General features: G+C 37.5%; 1 pseudogene; it reads right to left on the reverse strand.

The window, feature by feature from the left end:
• Positions 1-2,284: 2,284 nt before the first annotated feature.
• Positions 2,285-3,058, reverse strand: LOC149833792 (putative aspartic proteinase GIP2 pseudogene; annotated as a pseudogene).
• Positions 3,059-13,728: the final 10,670 nt, after the last annotated feature.

Here is a 13,728-nt window from a genome sequence, read left to right on the forward strand (position 1 = left end):
TATTTGAGTTGCACAACACCATTCTCGCTTGACATCCACATCTTGATTCTGGCATGCTCCTTGTTGAATTTTCCATAGATTTCTTCCAACCTTGCTTGAAACAAGCATATGTATTTCTCACCACGACACCCTATGCATTTTTTGACCACGACACCCAAGACCCGTGCCGGGAGGAGCCCCCAAACCCTCCTCCTATAAGGGCAAAAATTCTAAATCAGGCTCCACAATGAATCAAGTTGAACGATGCTACCCACGCTGGGAGGAGCCCCCAGACCCATCTTCTGTAAGGGTAAAAACTTTGAATCAGGATCTACAACTCATTTAGTTAAATAATGCTACCCACGCTGGGAGGAGCCCCCAAACCCTCCTCCTATAAGGGTAAAAACTCTGAATCAGACTCCATAACTTTTCAAGTTGAATGATGCTATCCACGCTGGGAGGAGCCCCCAAACCCTCCTCCTATAAGGGCAAAAACTCTAAATCAAGCTCCACAACTCATCAAGTTGAATGATGCTACCCACGCTGAAAGGAGCCCTCAGACCCCCCTCTTGTAAGGGTAAAAACTTTGAATCAGGATCTACAACTCATTTAGTTGAATGATGCTACCCACGCTGGCAGGAGCCCCCAAACCTTCCTCCTGTAAGGGTAAAAACTCTGAATCAGGCTCCACAACAGTCAATGTGCATGTCAGTCGGTGCTTGATGGAGCAATGTAGGATCTTATGCTGGAAGTGCACAGAAGCAGAAAGAGAAGGGAGAGAGAGAGTGAGAGGGTTGATGTTTATGGCCTCCTCAAGGAGAGTTTTCTTTCTCGAATAATCCTGCATTGCAGAGACTGGGTCTTAAATAATCATCTTTGGGGCACTTAAGTCTTTACAACCACTCATTTTCATCAATCGTCATTTTTTTTTGCACCAATGAAGGAGAGGGTACTTAAGTCTTTGTAATCGCATCAAACTCCAACGCTAATTAATGCTGACAAACATGGGGATACTAGACACACATACTTACATACGTGGTGCTCTTTGGAACCCCGAACATGAGATGTAGCTAACTGCCCTCTGCTTCGGATCTTGGGGCGGTTTCTCCATGTAGATATAAAAAAAAAATCCATATACTTACATGGTTGTTTAAGATGAGGAATCTGGATCATCAAGCAATGGCCCAGCTGAATTCCTGTCGATCCTAACGGACACGGACAGAGTTCTTTGTCACTTCGCCGCCTCCCTTGCTGATAGACTTGGTCGGTTGGTACCGTGAAGAGCCACCGATTGAAGCTCTCCAGAAAGTGACGGAACAAGTCCGGAAATTGGTACTACTCGCAAATTGCTGAATCGAATGGATGTGAATTTTTCTTATGAATTGCTATCTTTGTATCACGATTTAGCTGCTGTTTGATCTCGGTAAATCGCCCAAACACGAGGGGTTGAGCTTCAGATCAGAAGTTCCCCTTCCGTGCTTGGTCGTGTGGATCTGATCATCACCGAAATTCTACAGAAGTCTGGCGATCGGCCGTTCGTTCTGCATTTCCGTTTGTCGGTGCCAATTGCGATGGATCCTCCGCTGCTCCAACAGTATCGTCCAGACCCTGTTTCGTGTCCTCTAGCTGCCGCCGGCAGTCAACGCACGAGTAGGACCCTCCCAGGGCCAGACTCGGATTTGTCTTCTCTCTCTAGAAATTCCGGCGTTCTCGCCGGAATTCTTCTTCCTCGGTGAGCCGTCCAGTCAGGCCACAACATCACACCACGGGCACGTTCGACGGCCTTTCGGCCCGCGTCTCCCTGGTGCGATCGTCAAGTCTGTAGGTGCACTAAATTCCGACCATGGATTGGCAGTATCCAGCTCAATCCTACTAAATGGTTACCCAAATCCCATCGTATAGGTGAGATCAAATTCGAATATATAATGGGTATATATTATTTCACTAAACTAATTTAAAATTGTTTGGAACATGGCCCACAAGATGCATGTGAAATGTAAATCCTAGCACGCTGGATCACCTTTGGCTTTTATTTATTTGTTCGATGACAGAAACTTGCGCCCACTTGATCTCCTTTCTGTGCGCTATAGATGATGTTGGACAGAAAGTCGAGTGGATAATAAGGTAATCCTATAAGTTCACAATAGCAGGACAACGATAGGAAAACAGGAGATACATAGCTTGGCTAAGTTATAGCCAAGATCGATTTAAACCACACATAAACCCTAAAGAGGCAAAAAACAAACATTACATGACAGAGGGAGAGAGAGAGACACACAAGTTGAAGAAAGACAACGGGGTTGGCTTAAGAAAGATTGAAGCTGGAACAGCTTGTCTGCTTGTACAGAAGGGTCGAGCTGAAGCCCATCTTGGAGCTCTCCAGATCCAACTGCAAGAGAATGTTCTCCAGTTGGTAGCCTCCTATGACGACCGACGTTCTGGGGTTCACCCCTCCGTCCAGCAACCCCAGGCACATGACCCCGTTGCTCACGCTCACCATGGAGTTGGCCCCGACGATTTTCCACCCGAGTCTCGCTCCCTCGAAGAACAGCTCGATCTCCGGCACCGCCCACCCGACTCGAGTGTAGGCCAGATTCTGGGTGCTGAAGCACGCGCCGAAGGGCTTAACCGCAGCCACCCTCTTGATGTTGAGAGCCGCCGCTTCCCTCACAAACGCCGCCTCGACGGCTTTATATATGGAGCTCTCCAGCCTCGTGTAGGGCACCACCGTGCTGATCTTCGTCCCGCCATTGGCTTTATGTATGTCGAACAGCGTGGCGTTCACCGGAACGGCTTTCCCGTTCACGGCAATGGAGGTCACCTTCACGAAGTACTCGACGGATCGCTCGCCGGAGAAGTAGGAGCCGGCCGTGCTGACAGGGTTGAAGAGGAGCTTGGTGTAGGCCAACGACTGCGAGGCGTCGACGTTCTGATTCATCACGTAAGGCCCGTCGCCGAAGAAGATGACGCCGGGGGACGAGGTCGACGGCGACAAGCACAGCGCAAATTTATTCTTGAAGCCGAACGCGGTCGCGAGTTGGTGGGGTGCACCGACTGCCGTCCGGCCTAACCCCAGCATGCCTCGGCTTCCGGCAGCCAGGCCCGGCAGAAGGAGACTCGCACCGCACACGAAGATAAAATGAGGCACCGTTGCTGGAGGCCCGGTTTTCCTGCCGTCAGTGGACCGGAGCACGAGCACGTCGTCGGAGAGATCTCCGCTCGTGGAGAGGTGGACGATGGTGTTCCCCGGCGAGCCGCTGCAGGTGTTGTTGTTACAGCCGGGTCGGGGAGGGGAATAGCAGGCGGTGGTACACCCAAGCGCGCCCGCTGCGGCGCAGGCGGGCGCACCGCATCGGATCGGGCGGAATGTGGTGGACTGATAGTCGCGCTCGCAGTCGACCCAGAGGAAGGCGGTGCCGAGGTCCACGACGAACTTATCGGACCGGAGTGGGGTTTTGTGCTGCAGTGTGACCACATACTGTTTGGTTGCGGCGTCTTTGATGACTGGAAGCACGAGAGCTTTAGGACGGATTACCACTGCTGCAGAGCAGTACGAGCATCTATGGAAGAAGAGGAATAGGAGGAAGAAGGATGAGAGAAGGGCGAAAGAAGGAGCCATAATGAAATGGAAGCTTTGGGGTGAGAGACATTTGCTTCACGCACTAGCCCTGCATATTTATAGAAGTCATGGGGTCCATCAAATCGTGGCCGTTGGTTTTGAGTAAGGGATCGATCTGCGTCCATTCATCGGAGAATATCTAAAACCCCAGTGGTTGGTTGGGGCAATAAAATATATTCAATACAATCATGTCTGTGAGTCTGAGCACACTTGTTTTGACTTGACTCGTATATCGAGATGATAAGGGTTTTATCAAAGTGTACCGGAAACGGGTCGCGCTCATGTCCAACCCAGGTAACCATGGTTCTGGATCAAATTCAAACCTCCAATCAGGGGTCACCCGGATGCCGTTCATCCAAGATGATGAACGACAATCCAACCACCATGCCTGCAGGGTTGCCTTAATAACAACCGTCTCTTGATTGCTCATTTTTGCAGATGGGCCCCACAAAAAAATTCGGAGCCATCAAGCTCTAGATCAGGGTGAATGGCATCGGGGGAAATACTGTCGGTGGTACGTACCCCTGTCTCGATTCCTTTTTTGTCATCCTTATCGTCGGTGGTACGGTTCGGGTTTGTATCTGTCACTTGATGCTTGCTTAAGCTCTGATCTAGGGTTGTCAACGGGTCGGGTTTGTATCTGTCACTTGATCTGAATTGAATCCGAAATTTTCAAGCATAAACATAAAAAGCATTGATCCCAAGGTTGACCTAAACAATATGTGGGTATGGTTTTTGTTGGGTACCGGACCTGAGTGTTTTATATGTATTTTAAGTAAAAAAACATAAAATTTATGCTAGGCTTAAAATTTCATTTTCCTGATCTAACCAAACCCGAACCCTACACTTTGTTATTTGGTGGGTTTGGGTACACCATAATGGGTCGAATAGCCGACCTGTAGACAGCCCCAATCTGATCCCATAACAGACAGGAAATGGAGGCCGGCTCTCTGATCAGCCGATTACAATGCATATTCTTTTAAGACTTGAGAATTATTTGCATGGAATTCTTGCAAACATTAGAGCATCTAAAATACACTATTCAACATGAAACGTACCGAATGGATCTGCAGGGTCTAATTCACTAAAAAAGCATTGAAAATTCTGGGAGTTCACACTTTGGTAAACATATTTTAGTGACTCAAGTGGCAACACCAAAAATTGAGGCTTAATTTGTAGATTGCATCTTGTGTGGTCTTAATTCTACTCCTTGTGATATCATACCAAGCAGCCCGAAATCCACAAATGATGTCACGTGGCAAGCTTTAAGATTTTGAACATCCATCCCATAACTAACTGCAGCTCAAGATCCATGCATTAAAAAGGGTCAAACTTATATCAAGCCTTTTTCATTCATTGCACAAGGGGCCACTTGAATAAGAGCATTCATGGGAAATAAATGGGTTAGCTCTTAAATAAAAATTGGTAATTATCCAAACGATTCATATCGAGCAAGCTATTCGAGCACAATGACTCGAAACCCATCTCCTTTCTTTGGTTGCTTTCTCCTTCCATCATTGAGGGTAAGAGATTGGTGTTTGGGTTTCTGTTGGGAATTGGCAGTCGAAGGGAGTTTTATGTGTTTGGAAAAGTGGCTGCTACCAATTCTTGGATTTGAGAGCTACCATCGCCATGATGTGTGATTATACTTCTGAAGTCTTGTATTTTTTTTTACGTAAAACAAGAATAGTGAAAAATAAGTAATAAATGAATTCATAAATTCAAGAAAAATGACTTTCTTTTGAAGAAGAATAAGATTCATTAAATAGCAGCAAGGAGTCACTACAAGGATGAGGGTTGATACTGACGATTTTTCTTGCGGCTATTGGCATATAACCATGAGAATTCTTGCTGATAAGTTGCCACAAAAAGATGACCTTTGGTGACCAATAACAATGACATTTATAGGTCGTTAAAAGGTGAATCACAATACCAACGAAGAATTTTACTGAAACTGAAAACACTAATAGCGATGAGGTAGGCTATAATGGTGAGGTTGTTTTAACGGTGAGATACCCTACAACAGCAAAATCTTTGGCTTATCGTTATAGGCTACCTATAGGTTATAACATTCATGTCTCGTTGTTATAGCCCATAACAACGAACATTAACTCACCGTTGTAGGCTATAACAAAGATAATTAACTTGTCGTTATAGGTTGGGTATAACAGTGAGACATGGATCTCGCCTATAATGGCGAGACAGGAATATCATAGTTATATGCTATAAACCTGTAAATTAAAAACTAAAAATTAATTTTATTTTTTTTTATATTAAAACACTTGCAACTGAAACATACATTCAACAAAAACTTCAAACATTACACTTTAAACATACATCATCAAACATTCAATACACTTCAAACTATTGACATACACTTCAAACATACATTCAATAAAATATTTAAATACACTTAAAAAAACAAACATATGCTTCAAAAATATACCCTCCTTATATCCTCTCTAATACTGCAACAAATACACTTTAAATACAAACTCACTACATCATCTTAAAGCCTGCAACAAACACACTTCAAATATAAAACCCTTATACTTTCTACATCCTCTCCAAGCCTACAACAAACATATACACTTCTAATATTAAAATAAATCAAAATTTAATTATAGCAATTATACCAAAGTGTTTAGAAATCAAAACATATACACTTCTCATATAAGCAAAAAGCCTATGCACAAACATAACCCCCATCCTAGATCAAAAAATTTTAAACTCTTTGCTTATATGAGAAGTGTATAGGTGTTCACCTTGGCTGACGGGTGGTGAACCGATCCACGAAAAGAAAGAATTCTCACATCGTCACTGTGAATCATATGTCGACACCTATGAATTTTATGCAAATAATATTAGATCGAACTATACTGTATAAAATTAAATCATACAAGAATATTCACTATCATACAAAAACAATATTAAATTTGATATATATTATGAAGAATTAATTCACAAATTGCAAATATATCAAATGAATGGCATCATTAAAATCACAGAGTTAAGATAGCACACAAACTCCTTCCACACTACAGAATCTGATGGATAAATTAGTATGTTTTTATCACCATCGGGTTTTATGTCACCTCATATTTGATGTTGTTTTCATTGTCATAAACAAGCACTGCAACTTCAGCTTTACAAAAAAATATCATAACACCTTTTGAGAAACTTTCATTCCTTTGCCTTTGTGTGATTTTTATCTTGAAGCATTGCACTTCAGCACGTTTCGTTCTTCTCATGTGCCTCTCAAAAAAATGCACAGTCATTCATGTATGTATTTTACTTCACGTAATTAAAGTCGATGAGATTCACAAATTTATTCGCAAAACATAAACACTTGTCATATAAGCAAAAAGCATGTGCACATACATAACCCCCCATCCTAGATCCAAATTTTTTAAACTCTTTGCTTATATGAGAAGTGTATAAGTGTTTGGTATAAGTTTTTGAAATATATTTTTTATAAAATATTTTGTGAAAACCAGACACCAAATAATAAAAACTAGTTCACACTAGGGTGAGATCCGGGTCGAATTCAAGAAACAGAAGAAGAAACTTTGTATTCCACAGAATGACAAGCTTTACTGCCTTTTAAAAATAAATAAGTAAAAGTAATTAGCTATTACAATGAATTACCCTCTTGTAGAGGGCTTAAAAAGAATAAGAAATGACCTTATTACAAACCCAAATTAAAAATAAATAAATGACCCTAATCTAAAAGAAAGGAAAAAGGGTCTTCAGTTGCTTGAGCTTTACTCCCTTTGATCTTCACTTCTTATGTTTCTCATATCTTAATATGATCAATACTTTGAGGGCTCTTTGAGGGGGCCTTTTAATGACCTTCAAGGGACCTTAGAGGGTTTTTTAGGGGCACTTTTGAAGGCTTATCTCATGCACAACTGCTTTCTTGCAAAACAAAAAGATAAAACGAGAACAAACGAAATAAACTATGCCAAAAACTAAGGTTAGTTTTATGAAAAATTAGTAAAACAAGATTCTAACAACCTCTAACAAACTAACATGCAACAACTAAACTAACTAAATAACAAACTATGTATCTAACTAACCAACTTAAAACAATAAAGAACCTAAAAAACATGAATTTCGACTGTAATTATTCTAATGCTGGATTATTAAGTTAACTAATAACTTAAATAAAAGGAAATACTAAAGAGAACAATGAATTAAATATCTAACTGACATTACTTAAACTAAAAGAAAAAGTGATCTAACTAATTCATGCTTAAACTAATTGAACGATGCAAGGCTGAACACGTTATAGCGTTGAACATAATAAAGTATAAATAAACAGAATTCTGGATCAAATGAATTAACACAAATGCTAGATCAAACGACCTAAATGCAGAATATAGGAGTTATTGAACACAACTGCTTGATCAGAACTAGATCTGTGTGATTTGATTCAGGCGAGTACAACCCCCACGATAAAAAAAAAAGTTGTGTGCAGATCAGGTCTGCATTGACAGGCTAATCTATGCAGTAAAAGAAAAATGTGTGGGCCGAGTTCACGCAAAGTAGATCCAGATCAACAGAAATATTATATTTCAAATTAGATCAATGTTCTTAGATCTGAACAGATCTTCATGACTATGGTGGTCACGTTGAGCTCATACTGGAATCGGCGTGAACTTAAAACTTCACGCCGATTTCTCTTTGATGTTTTATGCACCAATGTCCGAACAAAAACAATAGGACTACAGTTTCTTCACTAAACAACAAAATAAATAAAAAGAAAAAATAATGAAACGACAATGAAATTATGTTCTAACATAACATGCTAAGACAACTAATAGAATCAACTACTCTAAATAAATCAATACTATTGAAAATAAACTATAATGCATGTGCTATCTAAAATGAATCTAAACTAACTGAAACTAACATATTACGCTAGATGCAATGACAATGCATATTTTATGCATGCAATCAAACAAAACAAAACTAAACTATGTGAAAATCAAATAAAGATAAGGGGGAGAAGAAATTTATCTCATGATCCATTTCCGACAGAGGGGTTGAGAAGAAGAAATGATCTTTCCTTTGAGCTGCACGTGCCTCCGATGATGGGGATAAGAAGAATCGGCACCAGAAAGGATTAGAAGCGAGAAGAACAAGAGGGAGAAAGAGAAAGAGTAAAAGAGAGAACCGATTGAGAAAAAAAAGGAAGAGGAAGAGGGAGAGGAGGCTGGCGTGTTTTCTCAAGAGAGAGATGCCCCTTCTGGCTAAAAATTTAGTTTTTATACTAAAAAATATGATTTTCTAAAAACTCTATTAAATTTTCAAGAATTTCAAATAAGCACTTCTAAAAAAATGTGTTTCATAAAAAAGCAATTCTAAATAAAGTAAAATATTAGTTGAAATTGCTAAACTAATTAAATTATAATTGAAAAAGTCTTAAACTACTCAAAACACTAAAAAATGCAGGGAAGACTGGAAATTGGTGATTTTAGCTTTATTTTGATTTTAAAGTAGTTTCTAAAAAATGTTGACAAGAATGGCTTTTTAATACCTTTTTTGATGGATCATGCATAAAAATATATGTATAAAATACAAAATTTATGCATGATTAGTGTTTACCTTGGCTAATGGGTGGTGAATCGATCCACGGAGAGGAAGAACTCCCATGTCCTCATCATGAACGATATGTCTACATCTGTGAATTTCATGCAAATAATATTAGATCAAACTACATTGTACATAATTAAATCATACAAGAATATTTACTATCATACAAAAACAACATTAAATTTGATATATATTATAAAAAATCAAATCACAAATTGCAAATATATCAAATGAATGACATCATTAATATCATAGAGTTAAGATAGCACACAAACTCCTTCCACACTGCAAAATCTTATTGACAAATTAGTATGTTTTCATCACTTGCACATCGGGTCTTGTGCCACCTCATATTTGATGCTGTTTCCATTGTCATAAACAAGCACTGTAACCTCATCTTTATAGAAAAATATCATAACACCTTTTGAGAAACTTTCATTCCTTTGCCTTTGTGTGATTTTCATCTTCAAGCATTGCACTTTCAACACATTTCATTCTTCTCATGCGCCTCTTAAAAAATTCCATTGTCATTCACACATGCATCTATCTTCATGTAATTAAAGCTGGTGAGATTCACAAATTTATTCACCTCGTATTAAGAGTTTAATAATCTTTTTCACTCGAGCAATGCTGCCTTCAACAAATCAATCAGCATGTTGAATGATTTGTTACTTAAATTGTTCATTTTTTTTATATGTAATAGCTTGAGAATGAAAACCAATTTTATTAACTTTGTACAACCTGGATATAGATCGCTCTGGACATCACCTATTAAGTCTTGAAGAGGCCTATGTTTGCCATCATTATCTGGAGTTAGATCCAATGTTGTCCCCATAATAACGTTGTCTAACATTTCTTTGACCTGATCATGAATCTTTGTCGTATCCTCGCTCTTATCATGATCTATATGCACTGTATTTACATGGGTTCGAGTCCCACTTACATGATACTGAATATATTTCATGGTGGAACCACGTCTAATCAAGTGTAGTTTGATCAGTAGTAGAACTTTAAATTTTTTATTCTTGCAGTCCCAACATGGGCTTCGCATCCTACCAGTTAAATCAACATGAGCATGTGACACTTCAAGAAATTGATCAATTGCAGCTATATAAGGTTCATAACTTCTGTTGTGAATGTGTACCCACGATTGATCCATATTCATAGACATCAACCCCACTATATTCAACAAAAGAATCTTTGATCAGTGGCAGAGCCAATAATTTAAACTAGGGGGCCAAAAATGCATAATAATAAGGGAAAAAATGCCCCTAAATTTTTTATTTTATAACATTCATTTAAATAAAAACACAAAAATACCTAATTAATATTCATCTCATTTAAAAACCCAAAATCAAACACCTAAATGCCAATTTAAAAAATATATAAAAAGCTTAAAACCTAATTAAATATTTATATTATTTAGAAATAAATAAACATAAAAACTAAATTCTAACAAACATCATTCATATATGTAATAATTAAAAAACTAATAAAAACCATTCATTTATTCTAAAACAGAAAAGAAATATTAGCACAATCACACAAAGCATATGTAAAAAAAATATAATAAAAGATTATGAAAGCGACCTCAACTTGGTTATGTTTATTGTTTAATCACATTTACTATTCCCAAGGTCTATCATGTTCATCAAATAGCCCTAGATTTGTTGTCGATTTTCAAATTTTAGAAGTTTCATTATGTCAATATGGATTATAGTGTTTCTACCAATATGGATTTAGTTCTATTTCTTATAAGGTAGTTCTATCATAATGATTGATATTTATAATATATAAGGTATTGGATTTTGAAGAAAGGAAGAATGACCAGGTGTCTCAACATAATTAACACATGAGTAATTAATAAGCACACAATGTGTTGATGATATGTAGGTATAACTCAATAAACATGCCATATATATATTTGCTTCTTCTTTTCTTATATTGTCATTATTTTTTATTATATCTTTATTTATAATTGAATTTGTTTCCTTAATAACAAAACATTTATATAACTGTACACACAAAGCTTTCATCTATCAAGTCTGACATGCAACAAATTTTGGCTATGATCAATCCACATTCATGAATGTGCAACGGATCCCATCGTATGTTTGATGAGATGGGATTCAATCTCATAGATTTACTTGAGATAATCAAATTTAGCGGAGTGTTAACCAACTTGGGGAAAACATATATAAGATCATGGCAATCGTCATTACTATCACAATAATGGTCAAAAAAATCCTAGTTATATTCTAAAAATTCTATTTTTTCTAAAGAAAATATTGGTATATTAAAAATATAAATATATAGAAGTATATAAACATAAATATAAATGACAAAGAAATTGTTTTTATCAAGTAAATATTAGATAAAGAAGCACAATATTTTCAAGATAGGTAATATTTTGAAAATATCTTGTTTTTTGGTGTAATGCATTATTGCATTACAGAACATAAACGATTTAGGAACGTGGTGTGCACAGTGAAGACGAGCTCTAGGTGATAGAGGAGAAGGAAAATAGGGTTGAGATTGATGGCCTGCTTAGGGGGGGATTCCTCCATAGAATTATCGAGCTCTGTGTCAACCTACAGAGGCAGGGGGTTGGGATACTTATCCTCCTCTGGGTGGCCATTATCTAGCCATAATCATCTCATTAGATTCTCAAACATGCTAGGAATCCAATGTGATATGATGTGGGGCCCACTACTATCTTAGTGGTTCATAACTCAATCGCCCACTACGTAAGTGAGTCATTAGATTTGTAACCCACTACTCTCGATCATTGGATCTAGTGCCTAAATCCATATTTCTGATCCACTACTTGGATTCAATATATGGGTTTCATGTGTGAGACCCAATGACCACACTGGACCCGTACCAAGATCCAACATCTCTCACTCGGTCATATGGGGTGAACACCCATATTGTATCATAACTAGTGTATTATGTATCACACTCATAACTATATGACATAATGAGATTTTACCTACGCTAGTTGAATTTCTCTTTCATGATATATCTCTATCATGAGGTTATTCACAAACTAAGTTATTTTTTCATCATGTCATAAATTTTATCATAACCTTTAATATGTAACAATTTATTTTAAATATTCACCATTCACTGCATATTGAGTCGTGCAGTCCATAGTTCTACAAAAAAGGGACTACATCATAATATGGGTCTCACATAGTCATGGGATTCTTATGGCTCTTCCATGACTATACCATAGGCTTGCACACTAATGGAGTATTATGAAATTTATTAATTCATAAATCCATGATTTGCCAAACATATCAAATACTCTCACTTTTCAAAACTTTCACCACAGTTTATACTCCCACTATCTATGTGCACTATCACATGTTGATCATTACCTAATCATTTTAAATTAGTATATCCAGATCCAAATAGTCATAAATGTGACTAACACTATGTTGCATTTCATGCATAAGCTTTTAAGGCATGAAAAATATCCCTTCATGCATTCATACAAGCACACCATAGGGAGAATTATTTATAATGATTATTTATCATTATATACAAATAAATATCCTTACATGCATATGTAAAATTATAATTCAGCTCCCACTATTCCAATGTATTATATTTAAGCAATATTTGCATTAAGCCATGACATCATGAGATTTTTCATACACTATTTGGATTTTTTCTTTATGATATATCACCATCATGGGGATATTCACAGACTAGGTTAATTTGTCATCATGAAGTGAAGCATAAATCCTATATCCAAATTTAATTTGGATATGTATCAGATCCATATCCAATGAGACTTATCCTATTACCATTTGGATATACCAAATATGATAAGTTAATTTCAAAGCTTTAATCAAACCACAAGCTTGTGAACATATAAGTTTAGATCCATTACCAGATCCACTCAAACAAAATATATTTGTATAAGTCCATATCCAAAACTGACATGAGATGTTATCTATCAAGTCCAACATGATCCATATTAAAATAGATCGCCATACAAGCTTAAATAAAATCATAAGATTTGACTATAATCCAAATCTATATCCATAATCATATGTTTCAAATGCAAATAGATCTATATTACACTATATTCTACTTATCTAGATCTATCTGGGTCAAACAAAGACTCATACAAAATATATTATTAGGTCGAATATCTACCTTATTACTATCAAGATCTACCATAAACTCTAGATCAAATATGGATCCATGTCTCATATCCTGGCATTGTACTTTCCTAAATCCATCATAAAACCTAGATCAAATCTAGATCCATATCCTATATTCGGGCATCCGGACCCAACACTAGATCTGTTCAATAATAGAACTCAATTATAATCATAACTGGGTTCATGTCGATCTATGAGCTTTGAGTAAAACAATTTAAACTAGATCTACACCCAGTCAATTTGATATATTCATATCCATATAGGTTGAACCAGATTCAAAATATTTTATTGGATCAAACTAAGGTCTGCATCACCTTACTAGATCCAAACATCTGATCTAATGCTGATTAGATC

Source organism: Nuphar pumila, chromosome 6, assembly GCF_984573655.1.
Source record: "Nuphar pumila chromosome 6, dmNupPumi1.hap1.1, whole genome shotgun sequence".
Classification (NCBI taxonomy): domain Eukaryota; kingdom Viridiplantae; phylum Streptophyta; class Magnoliopsida; order Nymphaeales; family Nymphaeaceae; genus Nuphar; species Nuphar pumila.